Raw genomic sequence first — 16,585 nt, 5'->3', positions numbered from 1 at the left:
GAAATAGAAAAGTACTCTTGGCTAGACATAGGTAATTGAGATTACCATCCTTGTCTACAAACCATACATTGATAATTATGAGAGGCCAACCTATTAAGTCTACTTCCTAAAAGCTTTAAGTACGTAATATCTACTCCTAAGCTTGAAGTATGTCAAATAGGCTTGATCATATCAACCCATAAGTCCCGACCTACCTACTAATTAGATTAGTAGTGGGTTGGCGTCAATGAGTATCACATTGATCACCAAGGGTTCTCAAATCACCAAATCATTGAGATCCAATGACTCAAGGTCACCCAATTCCCTTAGCCTAGGCCAAGAGTCAAGAAAACTACTCAAAAACTAGAGGAAACATTCTATCAAACACCTAATGTGCAATAAAAGTAAACACCACCAATTGCAAGAATTAACAAGATCCATAACCATAATGAGCAAGAAATCAACGATAGCAATGAAGATAAACATAAAAGAGACATGGAAACATAAAATTGCGTTAGAAGAAATTAAAATCCAACAATGGTTCATCAACATAAAAGAGAGCAAAACAAGAAATCAACAAGGGAAACTAAGAAGATTTAGACAATAGAACACTAAAATATAATGAGAATTAAAAATCAAACAAGAATTGAAAGAGAAATTTGAGAGTGATTATCCTAACTTTACCCTAATTTCTATCCTAAATCTAGAGAGAGGAGAGAGCCTCTTTCTCTAGAATTCTACCTAAAACATGATGAAAACTAAACTATGACTACTTTGTTCATTCCCCCCTCAATCCTTCGGTTCAATAGCATCAGAAATGAGTTGGATTGGGCCCAAAATGAGCTAGAAATCGCTGGCCACGAGTTGCTCTTTAGTGGGTCACGTGCTCAATCGGTGCGTCCGTGCACATTGCGTGTGCGCACCCCTATACGCGAAGCAACATATGACAAAATTTATATCATTTCGAAGTCCCAGATGTTGGCTTTCCAACGCAACTGAAACCTCCTTGTTTGGACCTCTATAGCTTATGTTATGGTCAATTGAGTGCAAAAAGGTCAGGCTTGACAGCTTTACGGTTCCTTCATTTCTTCATGAGTTCTCCCACTTTGCATGCTTTTCTCCTCACTTCTTCCATTCAATACTTGCCTTATGAACCTGAAATCACTCAACAAACATATCAAGGCATCGAATGTAATTAAAGTGAATTAAATTTAGCTATTTTAGGGCCTAAAAAGCATGTTTTCACATTTAAGCCCAAATCAAGGGAGAATTACAAAACCATGCTATTTCATTGAATAAATGTGAGAAAACGTGATAAAATCCCCCAAAATAAGCACAAGATAAATCACAAAATTGGGATTTATCAAGCAACCAAGCGTGGCACGCCAGACATCACAAGCAAGATCTGAGTGTGCCACTTAGTGTCGAAGGCGTGGCACGACAGGCCCAAAAACTCACTTTGGCGTGCCACTTGAAGGTCAAGGCGTGGCATGCCACTTACTGGAACAACACAAGATCATGGGCGTGGCACGCCAACCTTCAGGCGTGGCACGCTGGTATAACTTTCCAGAAGGTGTAGAAGAAGCCAATTACAATAGGCGTGCCACTTGAGCTCGAAGACGTGGCACGTCAATGACTATTCTTCACTTAGGCGTGCCACTTGAGCAACAAGGCATGGCATGCCAATGCCATTCAGAGGCAAGAGAAGACTGGGCGTGCCACATGAGTTCGTGGCGTGGCACGCCAAGCAGAGGGGCCATTCACATAACAAGGGCGTGGCACGCCAGACCCTGGGCGTGCCACGCTAGTGCAACTTTCCAGAGAACTTAACCAAGCACACAACAAGGGCGTGGCACGCCAACTTTTAGGCGTGGCACGCTAGTTCAAATTTCCAGAAGCAAGGAAAGTGGAGGAATCAAAGGGCGTGCCACTTAAGCTCGAAGGCGTGGCACGCCAACACAAGAATGTCACTATGGCGTGCCACTTGATCTCAAAGGCGTGGCACGCCAAGTTTGAAAGAGGGACGAGCGTGCCACTTGAAGGATTGAGCATGGCACGCCAAACCATTTTGCAAGGCACGTGACACGCCTGAGAAGCGCCAACCACACGCCAGCTAAGGGGATCACGTTTATTAAGTGCTTTCTTTCCCTCCAAAATGTAAATTTCCTTTTTCACTTTTGTAATTCTTTTATTTTCACTAGGAGTAGTATATATACCCCAAAAGAGTACTGAAGAAGGGGTTAAGCAGTTAGTTCTAGATCCACTTTTACATTCCACTTTTGAGTACTTTCTAAGCTATGAGTAGCTAATTTCCCTCTCATTGAGAGAGGGAGCTCTGTTGTACTTGATGGATTGATAATAGTGAAATTCTTCTTCTCTTCATCTTCTCTTGATTTGCTAGGAGGAATTTTGTGCTTAATATTTAGTATTCAATTATCTTGGGAAAGAGATTGAATACAATTGGGTTTCATGGGAACCTTGGGAAAGGAAACATGAAACCATGCTTGAAATCCCTTCTCACATTTGAGTAGATTATGTGTTTTGGTGATGGGATATGTGAAATATAATCCCCCCTCTACCTGAATCTACAAAGGTGTGTGGTATAATCAGGGACCAAGCATATCTCTCTACATGAGCAATTGATCAAGATCTGAGAGATTGGGGCTCAATCAATCATGATTGCCAAGAGGTCAGTGAGTTGTATGATTGTAGGAGATCTAAGCAAGATTTGATCCAAAGAGGCAACATCTCCCAATCTCAATGAATTCCCCATTCTCATCTATCCTTTTCTTTATAACTCAATTTTACTTTCAGTAATTTCCTATTCCCATTTACATTCAAGTCATTTATGATTCAGCAATTTACATTCTGCAATTTCCATTTCTGCACTTTAATGCTTTTCTTTATATTCTAGTCATTTACATTTATGTCATTTACAATTCTGCACTTCACACTATTGTTGATCCGCTTGACTAATTCACCAATCAATTAAAACTGTTTGAGTTTGCCAATCTCTGTGGATACGATCCCACTCCTCTGTGGGTTATTACTTGGCGATAATTTTGGTGCACTTGCCAAAAGAACTCGTTCACTAAATTTTGAAAGGGGGTAGTGAATCGAGATCATCAAGTTTTATGGCGCCTTTGCCGGGGATTGGCTTAAATTTGACAGTGATTAATTTGATTGGAGAGCGAAATTAAGCAATTTAATTTCCTTGTTATTTTTAATTTCTTTAGTTTAGTATTTTTCTTTGAATTTCCTTCTTCTTTGATTATCCCCATTCCCACTCTTCTAACTGTTTGATCAATTGCACCACTCACAGTAACAACCACTCTAACAAAGTGATTCATTCACCCACTTTCTTTCTTGCTCTTTGTCTTGGTTATTTGTATGACAGGTAGGAAAAGCGGAGCTTCAACTTTCTTTGATTCTGAAATAGAGAGAACTCTCTTTAGATTAAGGAGGGAAGCAAGAGGGAAGAGAGTCGTTGGTGCTGAGAAAGAGGAAGAGTATTTTGAAACAAACATGGAGGAGAACATGAAAAATCATCATGAGGAAAAAGTTCATAACCATGCCAGGGGAGGCCCAGTAAATCATGATGGGCAAGAAAGGAGAGTCTTAGGCTCTTACATCAATCCAAATCCAGGGAATTGTGGCAGCAGCACCCTAAAGCCAACAATTCATGCCAATAAAGCTGAAGCCTCAGCTTATCACACTTGTTCAGAATAATTGCTCATATGGAAGAAGTGCCCAAAAAGATCCTAATCAACATCTCAGCACATTCTTGAGGATATGTGATACTGTAAAATCCAACGGGGTACACCCCGACATCTACAAACTACTCTTGTTCCCTTTCTCAATCCGAGATAAGGCAGCAAAGTGGTTAGAATCATTTCCCAAGGACAGCCTGACTACATGGGAGGAGGTCGTGAACAGATTCCTTGCTAGATTTTACCCCTCACAAAGAATCAATAGGCTGAGAGCTGAAGTGCAAACTTTCAGACAACAAGATGGAGAAACACTTTATAAGGCCTGGGAGAGATTCAAGGATCTCACAAGAAGATGCCCACCAGAAATGTTCAATGAGTGGGTACAACTACACATCTTCTATGAGGGACTATCCTATGAAGCAAAGAAAGTAGTAGATCATTCTTCAGGAAGCTCGCTCAACAAAAAGAAAACCATTGAAGAGGCCATATATGTCATTGAAACTATAGCCGAAAATGAGTACTTCTATGCCTCAGAAAGGACTCAAAAGAAGGGAGTGCTAGAACTCAATTCTGTAGATGCTTTGTTAGCTCAGAACAAGGCAATTGCGGCACAAATAGCAGCATTAACCAAGAGGATGGAGGCCAACCAAGCTTCAGTCATTCAAGACCAAACTCCTCAACAAGAAGGAAATGCATCAGAATCTGAAGGTGACTGGAAACAAGTTAATTATGTGACAATTCATCCAGAACACCTTATGACCCACACTCTAAGAAATACAACCCAGGTTGGAAGAACCACCCAAACTTTGGGTGGGGAAATCAACAAAACCACAACCAGGACCACAACAAGCCTTATCCATCAAATCAACAAACTCACAACACCAACCATCAAATAGGGAACCATAAACCTTACCATAACTCACAAAACACATCATACCATAACAACCAACCTATACACAACAACCTCAATCAAGATACACCATCCTCAACCATGCAATCATGAGAAATCAAGACCAACTTTGAGAGGATGGAGGCTGCAATAGCACAACTGTCATCCCAGATTTTAGGGGCAGTCTCCTCCCTCATGGACAGACAAGCACAAACCGACAGGAGGATAGATGCTAATAAAGAGGAATACAGGTCAAATCTGAAAAATCAAGGTGCAGCAATCTCAAAGTTGGAAGCACAAGTAGGTGGTGCACGAAATTGTGATCTCTAATAATGGCATTCAACTTGGTATGCGCATTTATAACTCAGCACTTTCTTCACAACCTCGCACAACTAACCAGCAAGTGCACTGGGTCGTCCAAGTAATACCTTACGTGAGTAAGGGTCGATCCCACGGAGATTGTTGGTATGAAGCAAGCTATGGTCATCTTGAAATTCTCAGTTAGGCAGATAATATATGGTTATGGAGTTTTCGAATAATAATAATAAATCAATAGAAAATAAAGATAGAAATACTTATGTAAATCATTGATGGGAATTTCAGATAGGCATATGAAGATGCTGTGCTCCTTCTGAATCTCTGCTTTCCTACTACCTTCATCCAATTCTTCTTACTCCTTTCCATGGCAAGCTGTATGTAGGGCATCACCGTTGTCAATGGCTACATCCCATCCTCTCAGTGAAAAAGGTCCAAATGCTCTGTCACAGCACGGCTAATCATCTGTCGGTTATTGGTGCACGAATTTGCAATCCGTACAACTAACCAGCAAGTGCACTGGGTCGTCCAAGTAATACCTTACGTGAGTAAGGGTCGATCCCATGGAGATTATTGGTTTGAAGCAAGCTATGTCTATTTTATTAATCTTAGTCAGGATACCAATAGAGTTCTTTAGCCTCGTATAAAGTAAAAAGGGCATAAAATAAATAGTTGTTACTTGTTGTGCAGTAATGGGGAATATGTTGGAGTTTTGGAGATGCTTTGTCCTCTGAATTTCTGCAATGTAATATTCAACTCAATTGTTTGTAAAGCCCGTCTACGGCAAGCTGTATGTAGGGTGTCACCATTGTCAGTGGCTACCTCCCATCCTCTCAGTGAAAACGGTCCAGATGCTCTCTCACAGCACGGCTAATCAGCTGTTGGTTCTCGATCATGTTGGAATAGGATCCATTGATCCTTTTGCGTTTGTCATCACGCCCAGCAATCGCGAGTTTAAAGCTCGTCACAGCCATTCAATCCTTGAATCCTACTCGGAATACCACAGACAAGGTTTAGACCTTCCGGATTCTCAAAAGTGGCTGCCATCAATTCTAGCTTATACCGCGGAGATTCCGATTAAGGAATCTAAGAGAAGCTCATTCAATCTGATGTAGAACGGAGGTGTTTGTCAGGCACACGTTCATGGATTGAGGGAGGTGATGAGTGTCACGGATCATCACCTCCTTCATAATTAAGCGCGAATAAACATCTTAGATCGGAACACACACACGTTTGAGTGAAATAGAAACAATTGCAATAATTCATCGAGACGCTGCAGAGCTCCTCACCCCCAATAATGGAGTTTAGAGACTCATGCCGTCAAAGTGTATAAAATTCAGATCTGAAAATGTCATGAGGTACAAAATAAGTCTCTAAAAGTTGTTTAAATAGTAAACTAGTAACCTAGGTTTACAGAAAATGAGTAAACTAAGATAATTGGTGCAGAAATCCACTTCTGGGGCCCACTTGGTGTGTGCTGGGGCTGAGACTAAAGCTATCCACGAGCTGAGGCTTTTCTTGGAGTTGAACTCCAAGTTATAACGTGTTTTGGGCGTTCAACTCCGGATCATGACGTGTTTTTGGCGTTTAACTCCAGACAGCAGCATGTACTTGGCGTTAAACGCCATGTTACATCATCTATCTTCCCGCAAAGTATGGACTATTATATATTTCTGGAAAGCCCTGGATGTCTACTTTCCAACGCCGTTGAGAGCGCGCCAATTGGACTCCTGTAGCTCCAGAAAATCTATTTCGAGTGCAGGGAGGTCAGAATCCAACAACATCAGCAGTCCTTTTTCAACCTAACTCAGATTTTTGCTCAGCTCCCTCAATTTTAGTCAGAAAATACCTGAAATCACAGAAAAACACACGAACTCATAGTAAAGTCCAGAAATATGATTTTTGCCTAAAAACTAATAATATTCTACTAAAAACTAATTAAAACATGCTAAAATCTACATGAAATTACCCCCAAAAAGCGTATAAAATATCCGCTCATCACAACACCAAACTTAAACTGTTGCTTGTCCCCAAGCAACTAGATGAATAAAAGAGGATAAAAAGAAATCAAGAAGCAATAATATCTCAGAGTTTCAACTGGAGCTCAGATTCTAATTAGATGAGCGGGGCTAGAAGCTTTTTGATTCCAAACAGTTTTGGCATCTCACTTTATCCTTTGAAATTCAGAATAATTGGCATCCATAGGAACTCAGAATTCAGATAATATTATTGATTTTCCTAGTTAAGTATGTTGATTCTTGAACACAGCTACTTTTATGAGTCTTGGCCGTGGCCCTAAGCACTTTGTTTTCTAGTATTACCACCAGATACATAAATGCCACAGACACATGACTGGGTGAACCCTTTCAGATTGTGACTCAGCTTTGCTAGAGTCCCCAGTTAGAGGTGTCCAGAGCTCTTAAGCACACTCCTTTGCTTTGGATCACAACTTTAACCACTCAGTCTCAAGCTTTTCACTTGGACCTGCATGCCACAAGCACATGGTTAGGGACAGCTTGATTTAGCCGCTTAGGCCTGGAATTACTTCCTTGGGCCCTCCTATGCACTGATGCTCAAAGCCTTGGATCCTTTTCACCCTTGCCTTTTGGTTTAAGGGCTGTTGGCTCTTATTCCTTTTCTTGATCCAATGAAATTTTTTTTTTGAGTGCTTTTTCTTGCTTCAAGAATCAAATTCATGATTTTCAGATCATCAATAATATTTTTCGTGTTCCTCATTCTTTCAAGAGCCAATATTCATAAAATTCAAGATCAAAATCATGCACTGTTCAAGCATTCATTCAGAGAACAAAAAGTATTGCCACCACATATAGTTAATTATAATTTTTATTATTAAGAACAAAAAAAATAAATTACTTCTTTATTCTAATTATCTACTATTTTATTCATGTCTGATGATGATGAGAAAAATAAATTATAACTAAATTGGAAATAAAACCAGAATAGATTTACTAATTACTACTACTATATATATCTCCTAAGGTAAATTTCTATAATAACACTATCACAGAGTCAAAGCTAAAATTAGAACTCAGCAACCTGTGTTTTGAGAAGTAGATGTTCCTTTAGTCTGTGGGGTGCTTTTCAAGGATTAATTTTTGGCGCTTCAGTTCCCTTAGATCACGCCCTTGCTCTTCTTGTTCCTTAAGCAGTTTGCAAAGCATGCTACTTTGATGGTTTTGTTCTTCCTTTATTTGGTCCACAGCTTCTTGCAATTTGGAGATAGATGCTTTAATATGTTCCCAATATTCGAATTGAGAAAGTTCTGGGAGGACTTCCTGTGCTCTCCTCTTGATTGGATCATCCTGCAGCTGTTGTCTGTCCATTGATATTCTAGTGATTGGCCTTTCAACTGAGATATACTCTGTTATTCCCATCTTCACTCCGGCATCTCTGCAGAGCATAGAAATTAGGCTTGGATAGGCCAATCTGGCATCCTTGGAATTCCTGTTTGCTATTTTGTATAGTTCACACGAGATCAGTTGATGGACTTCTACTTCTTTTCCCAACATGATGCAGTGAATCATCACTGCTCTTTTAATGGTGACTTCAGAATGGTTGCTGGTGGGCAATATGGAACGCCCAATGAAATCCAGCTAGCCTCTGGCTACTGGTTTGAGATCTTCTCTTTTGAGTTGATTTGGAATGCCAGTCGTGCTGGTGGTCCACCTGACTTCAGGGATACATATATCCTCTAGAATCTTGTCCAAGCCTTTATTTACCCTCATCATTCTCTTATTAAAGGAGTCTGGGTCATCTTTCAGTTAAGGAAGTTTAAAGATTTCCCTGATTTTGTCAGGATGGGTATGAACAATCTTTCCTCTGACTAAGGTCCGATGGTCAAAGAGAGCAGCTCCAATTATTCTTTGCCTGTCTGTTTGCCATAGATTAGCAAAGAACTCCTGAACCATGTTCCTTCCCACTTTCATTTCAGGATTGGCTAGGTGGTGCACGAAATTGTGATCATCAATGGTGCCATCAACATGGTACGCTCATTGCAATCTCAACTCTCTATCACAACTCCGCACAACTAACCAGCAAGTGCACTGGATCGTCCAAGTAATAAACCTTACGCGAGTAAGGGTCGATCCCACGGAGATTGTTGGTATGAAGCAAGCTATGGTCACCTTGTAAATCTTAGTCAGGCAGACTCAAATGGGTATGGGTGATATATGAATAAAACATAAAGATAAAGATAGAGGTACTTATGTAATTCATTGGTAGGAATTTCAGATAAGCGTATGAAGATGCTTGGTCCCTTCCGTCTCTCTGCTTTCCTACTGTCTTCATCCAATCCTTCTTACTCCTTTCCATGGCAAGCTTATGCAAGGGTTTCACTGTTGTCAGTGGCTACCTCCCATCCTCTCAGTGGAAATGTTCAACGCACCCTGTCACGGCACGGCTATCCATCTGTCGGTTCTCAATCAGGCCGGAATAGAATCCAGTGATTCTTTTGTGCCTGTCACTAACGCCCCGCCCTCAGGAGTTTGAAGTACGTCACAGTCATTCAATCATTGAATCCTACTCAGAATACCACAGACAAGGTTAGACCTTCCGGATTCTCTTGAATGCCGCCATCAGTTCTTCCCTATACCACGAAGACTCTGATCTCATGGAATGGCTGGCTCGGTTGTCAGGCGAGCACTCGGTTGTCAGGCGATCAACCATGCATCGTGTATCAGGAATCCAAGAGATATTCACCCAATCGAAGGTAGAACGGAGGTGGTTGTCAGTCACACGTTCATAGGTGAGAATGATGATGAGTGTCACGGATCATCACATTCATCAAGTTGAAGAACAAGTGATATCTTAGAACAAGAACAAGCGGAATTGAATAGAAGAACAATAGTAATTGCATTAATACTCGAGGTACAGCAGTGCTCCACACCTTAATCTATGGTGTGTAGAAACTCCACCGTTGAAAATACATAAGAACAAGGTCTAGGCATAGCCGTGAGGCCAGCCTCCCAAAGAGGGTTCAATCATAAAAACATGATCAAAAGATCCTAAGATTGAAACATGATAAATACAATAGTAAAAGGTCCTACTTATAGAAAACTAGTAGCCTAAGGTTTACAAGGATGAGTAAATGACATAGAAATCCACTTCCGGGCCCACTTGGTGTGTGCTTGGGCTGAGCAATGAAGCATTTTCGTGTAGAGACTCTTCTTGGAGTTAAACGCCAGCTTTTATGCCAGTTTGGGCGTTTAACTCCCATTTTGGTGCCAGTTCCGGCGTTTAACGCTGGAAATTCTGAAGGTGACTTTGAACGCCGGTTTGGGCCATCAAATCTTGGGCAAAGTATGGACTATCATATATTGTTGGAAAGCCCAGGATGTCTACTTTCCAACGCCGTTGAGAGTGCGCCAATTGGGCTTCTGTAGCTCCAGAAAATCTACTTCGAGTGCAGGGAGGTCAGAATCCAACAGCATCTGCAGTCCTTTTCAGTCTCTGAATCAGATTTTTGCTCAGGTCCCTCAATTTCAGCCAGAAAATACCTGAAATCACAGAAAAACACACAAACTCATAGTAAAGTCTAGAAAAGTGAATTTTAACTAAAAACTAATAAAAATATACTAAAAACTAACTAGATCATACTAAAAACATACTAAAAACAATGCCAAAAAGCGTACAAATTATCCGCTCATCACAACAGCAAACTTAAATTGTTGCTTGTCCTCAAGCAACTAAAAATCAAATAAGATAAAAAAAAGAGAATATACTATAGACTCCAAATTATCAATGAAACTTAGCTCCAAATTAGATGAGCGGGACTAGTAGCTTTTTGCCTCCGAACAGTTTTGGCATCTCACTTTATCCTTTGAAATTCATAATGATTGGCTTCTTTAGGAACTCAGAATCCAGATAGTGTTATTGATTCTCCTAGTTAAGTATGATGATTCTTGAACACAGCTACTTATTGAGTCTTGGCCGTGGCCCAAAGCACTCTGTCTTCCAGTATTACCACCGGATACATACATGCCACAGACACATAATTGGGTGAACCTTTTCAGATTGTGACTCAGCTTTGCTAGAGTCCCCAATTAGAGGTGTCCAGGGTTCTTAAGCACACTCTTTTTGCCTTGGATCACAACTTTATTTCTTTCTTTTTCTTTCTCTTTCTCTTTCTCCCTTTTTTTTGTTTTTTTTTTGTATTCACTGCTTTTTCTTGCTTCAAGAATCATTTTGATGATTTTTCAGATCCTCAGTAACATGTCTCCTTTTTCAACATTCTTTCAAGAGCCAACATTCATGAACCACAAATTCAAAAGACATATGCACTGTTTAAGCATACATTCAGAAAACAAAAATGTTGCCACCGCATCAAACTAATTAAGTTAGTTTTAAAGATGAATTCGAAATCCTGTACTTCTTGTTCTTTTGTGATAAAAACAGTTTTCATTTAAGAAAGGTGATGGATTCATAGGACATTCATAACTTTAAGGCATAGACACTAAGACACTAATGATTATAAGACACAAACATAGATAAGCATAAGCATGAAAATTTCGAAAAACAGGAAAATAAGGAACAAGGAGATTAAAGAACGGGTACACCTTAGTGATGGCGGCTTGTTCTTCCTCTTGAAGGTCTTATGGAATGCTTGAGCTCCTCAATGTCTCTTCCTTGTCTTTGTTGCTCCTCTCTCATGATTCTTTGATCTTCTCTAATTTCATGGAGGAGGATGGAATGTTCTTGGTGCTCCACCCTTAGTTGTCCCATGTTGGAACTCAATTCTCCTAGGGAGGTGTTAATTTGCTCCCAATAGTCTTGTGGAGGAAAGTGCATCCCTTGAGGCATCTCAGGGATCTCATGATGAGAGGGGTCTCTTGTTTGCTCCATCCTTTCCTTAGTGATGGGCTTGAGGTCATGCCTTCTCAGTTGAACCGGCTTTCCTCTTGAATCTCTCTTTCATTGAACGCCCTCTTCATAAATGTCTATGAGGACTTGGTCCAACCTTTGATCAAAGTTGACCCTTCTTCATGGCCACAACTTCATAGAAGTGGTCTTGATGCACCCTTGAGATGAATCTCTCCATCTCCCATGACTCGGAGGAGGAGGCTTTTGCCTTCCCTTTCCTCTTTCTAGAGGTTTCTCCGGCCTTGGATGTCATAAATGGTTATGGAAAAACGAAAAGCAACGCTTTTACCACACCAAACTTAAAAGGTTTGCTCGTCCTCGAGCAAAAGAAGAAAGAATAGAGGAGAAGAAGAAGAAAATGGAGGAGATGGAAGAGGTTGTGTGGTTTTATGAAGGATGGATGTGAGTGGTGAAGAGAAAGATGGGATTTGATAGGTAAAGGGTTTTTGGGGAAGAGGTGTTGAGGTGATTGGTGAATGGGTGAAGAAGAAGAGAGAGGGTGGTGGGGTAGGTGGGGGTCCTGTGGGGTCCACAGATCCTGAGGTGTCAAGGAAAAGTCATCCCTGCACCAAATGGCATTAAACGCCGGGCTGGTGCCCATTTCTGGCGTTTAACGCCAGGTTCTTGCCCTTTCCTGGCGTTTAACGCCAGTCTGGTGCCCCTTTCTGGTGTTAAACGCCCAGAATGGTGCCAGACTGGGCGTTAAACGCCCATCTGCTAGCCTTACTGGCGTTTAAACGCCAGTAGGTTCTTCCTCCAGGGTGTGCTGTTTTTCTTCCTGTTTTTCATTTGTTTTTGCTTTTTCAATTGATTTTGTGACTTCTCATGATCATCAACCTACAGAAAACATAAAATAACAAAGGAAAATAGATAAAATATAACATTGGGTTGCCTCCCAACAAGCGCTTCTTTAATGTCAGTAGCTTGACAGTGGGCTCTCATGGAGCCTCACATTTTCTCAGAGCAATGTTGGAACCTCCCAACACCAAACTTAGAGTTTGAATGTGGGGGTTCAACACCAAACTTAGAGTTTGGTTGTGGCCTCCCAACACCAAACTTAGAGTTTGACTGTGGGGGCTCTGTTTGACTCTGATTTGAGAGAAGCTCTTCATGCTTCCTCTCCATGGTGACAGAGGGATATCCTTGAGCCTTAAACACAAAGGATTCTTCATTCACTTGAATGATCAGTTCACCTCCATCAACATCAATCACAGCCTTAGCTGTGGCTAGGAAGGGTCTGCCAAGGATGATGGATTCATCCATGCATTTCCCAGTCTCTAGGACTATGAAATCAGTAGGGATGTAATGGTCTTCAATTTTCACCAGGACATCCTCTATAAGTCCATAAGCTTATTTTCTTGAATTGTCTGCCATCTCTAGTGAGATTCTTGCAGCTTGCACCTCAAAGATCCCTAACTTTTCCATTACAGAGAGAGGCATGAGGTTTACACTTGACCCTAAGTCACACAGAGCCTTTTTGAAGGTCATGGTGCCTATGGTACAAGGTATGGAGAACTTCCCAGGGTCCTGCCTCTTTTGAGGTAATTTCTGCCTAGACAAGTCATCCAATTCTTTGGTGAGCAAAGGGGGTTCATCCTCCCAAGTCTCATTTCCAAATAACTTGTCATTTAGCTTCATGATTGCTCCAAGGTATTTAGCAACTTGCTCTTCAGTGACATACTCATCCTCTTCAGAGGAGGAATACTCATCAGAGCTCATGAAAGGCAGAAGCAAGTCCAATGGAATCTCTATGGTCTCTTTTTGAGCCTCAGATTCCCATGGTTCCTCATTGGGGAACTCAGTGGAGGCCAGTGGACGTCCATTGAGGTCTTCCTCAGTGGCGTTCACTGCCTCTCCTTCCTCTCCAAATTCGGCCATGTTGATGGCCTTGCACTCTCCTTTTGGATTTTCTTCTGTATTGCTTGGAAGAGTACTAGGAGGGAGTTCAGTAACTTTCTTGCTCAGCTGTCCCACTTGTGCCTCCAAATTCCTAATGGAGGACCTTGTTTCAGTCATGAAACTTTGAGTGGTTTTGATTAGATCAGAGACCATAGTTGCTAAGTCAGAGGGGTTCTGCTTAGAATTCTCTGTCTGTTGCTGAGAAGATGATGGAAAAGGCTGCCATTGCTAAACCTGTTTCTTCCACATTATTGTTGTTGAAACCTTGTTGAGGTCTCTGTTGATCCTTCCATGAGAAATTTGGATGATTTCTCCATGAAGAATTATAGGTGTTTCCATAGGGTTCTCCTAGGTAATTCACCTCTTCCATTGAAGGGTTCTCAGGATCATAAGCTTCTTCTTCAAATGAAGCATCCTTAGTACTGCTTGGTGCATTTTGCATTCCAGACAGACTTTGAGAAATCAAATTGACTTGTTGAGTTAATATCTTGTTCTGAGCCATAATGGCATTCAGAGTATCAATCTCAAGAACTCCTTTCTTCTGATTTGCCCCATTGTTCACAGGATTCCTTTCAGAAGTGTACATGAATTGGTTATTTGTAACCATTTCAATTAGTTCTTGAGCTTCTGTAGACGTCCTCTTCAGATGAAGAGATCCTCCAGCAGAGCTATCCAAAGACATCTTGGATAGTTCAGAGAGACCATCATAGAAAATACCTATGATGCTCCATTCAGAAAGCATGTCAGAAGGACATTTTCTGATCAATTGTTTGTATCTTTCCCAAGCTTCATAGAGGGATTCTCCATCCTTCTGTCTGAAGGTTTGGACTTCCACTCTAAGCTTACTCAATTTTTGAGGTGGAAAGAACTTTGCCAAAAAGGCATTGACTAGCTTTTCCCATGAGTCCAGGCTTTCTTTAGGTTGTGAGTCTAACCATGTCCTAGCTCTGTCTCTTACAGCAAAAGGGAATAGCATAAGTCTGTAGACCTCAGGGTCAACCCCATTAGTCTTGACAGTGTCACAGATTTGCAAGAATTCAGCTAAGAACTAATGAGGATCTTCCAATGGAAGTCCATGGAACTTGCAATTCTGTTGCATTAGAGAAACTAATTGAGGCTTAAGCTCAAAGTTGTTTGCTCCAATGGTAGGGATAGAGATGCTTCTCCCATAGAAGTCGGGAGTAGGTGCAGTAAAGTCACCCAGCACCTTCCTTGCATTGTTTGCACTGTTGTTGTTTTCGGCTGCCATGTCTTCTTCTTTGAAGATTTCTGTTAGGTCCTCTACAGAGAGTTGTGCCTTAGCTTCTCTTAGCTTTCGCTTCAAGGTCCTTTCAGGTTCAGGGTCAGCTTCAACAAGAATGCTTTTGTCTTTGTTCCTGCTCATATGAAAGAGAAGAGAACAAGAAAATATGGAATCCTCTATGTCACAGTATAGAGATTCCTTGAGGTGTCAGAGAAAAAGAAAATTAGAAAGAAGAGGTAAAAGAATTCGAACTTAGTCAGATAGAGTTCGAATTGTGCATTGAGGAGGAGTGGTACTCCATAAATAGAAGGATGTGAGAAGAGAGGAAGAAATTTTTGAAAATTAAGTGAAGGATTTTGAAAACATTTTGAAAAACTTTAATTGATTTTCGAAAACCAGGAGTGGGAAAGAAATCAAGTAATTTTTGAAAAAGATTTTGAAATTAGAATTTAAAAAGATATGATTGAAAACTTCTTTGAAAAAGATGTGATTAAAAAGATATGATTTGAAAACAATTTTAAAAAAGATTTGATTTTAAAAATTAATGACTTGCCTAACAAGAAAAGATATGATTCAAACATTAAACCTTTCTCAACAGAAAAGGCAACATACTTGAATTGTTCAATCAAATCATTAATTGTTAGCAAGTATCTTTGAAAAAGGAAAGAAATTGATTTTGAAAAAGATTTGATTGAAAAATTGATTTGAAAAAGATTTGATTTTGAAAAGATTTTGAAAACTTAAAAAAAATCTGCATTAAAAACAAAATCCTCCCTCTTGTACCATCTTGGCGTTAAACGCCCAGAATGGTGCACATTCTGGCGTTTAACGCCCAAAACTCTACCCTTTTGGGCGTTAAACGCCCAGCCAGGCACCCTGGCTGGCGTTTAAACGCCAGTCTGTCTTCTTCACTGGGCGTTTTGAATGCCCAGCTTTTTCTGTGTAATTCCTTTGCTGCATGTTCTGAATCTTCAGTTCCCTATACTATTGACTTGAAAATAGAACCAAGATCAAATAAACAATGCATGCAAGACACCAAACTTAAAATTAGACACTAGACTCAAACAAGAAACATAAAATATTTTTGGTTTTTATGATTTTAAAATTTTTTTTTTGGATTTTTTCGAAAATTTAAGTGGAAAAAGAAAATAAAGGTATCAAAATTCTTAATGAGAATTCCAGGAATCATGCAATGTTAGTCTAAAGCTTCAGTCTAAAGGAATTAGACATGGATAGCCAAGCTTCAGCAGGACATTGCATTCAAGAGCTAAATTGATGAGAATCAATCAGCTTTGGTGATGATAATCATCACCTTGAAACACTAGAATTTATTCTTAAGAACTTTGAAAAATACCTAATCTAAGCAACAAGATGAACCGTCAGTTGTCCATACACGAAACAATCCCCGGCAACGGCGCCAAAAACTTGGTGCACGAAATTGTGATCATCAATGGCGCCATCAACATGGTACGCTCATTGCAATCTCAACTCTCTATCACAACTCCGCACAACTAACCAGCAAGTGCACTGGGTCGTCCAAGTAATAAACCTTACGCGAGTAAGGGTCGATCCCACGGAGATTGTTGGTATGAAGCAAGCAATGGTCACCTTGTAAATCTTAGTCAGGCAGACTCAAATGGGTATGGGTGATATATGAGTAAAACATAAAGA

General features: G+C 40.5%; 1 non-coding gene across 1 annotated transcript; it reads left to right on the top strand.

Moving 5' to 3' along the window:
- The first annotated feature begins 14,407 nt into the window (after positions 1-14,407).
- Positions 14,408-14,515, top strand: LOC130953834 (small nucleolar RNA R71). Its single transcript, XR_009075995.1, has one exon. It is a non-coding gene; the product is annotated as a small nucleolar RNA R71 (small nucleolar RNA).
- The last annotated feature ends 2,070 nt before the right edge of the window (positions 14,516-16,585 follow it).

This window comes from Arachis stenosperma, chromosome 9 (genome assembly GCF_014773155.1).
Source record: "Arachis stenosperma cultivar V10309 chromosome 9, arast.V10309.gnm1.PFL2, whole genome shotgun sequence".
Taxonomy (NCBI): Eukaryota; Viridiplantae; Streptophyta; class Magnoliopsida; order Fabales; family Fabaceae; genus Arachis; species Arachis stenosperma.
Note: the sequence above shows the minus strand (reverse complement) of the source record. Positions and strands in the feature narration are given on the sequence as shown.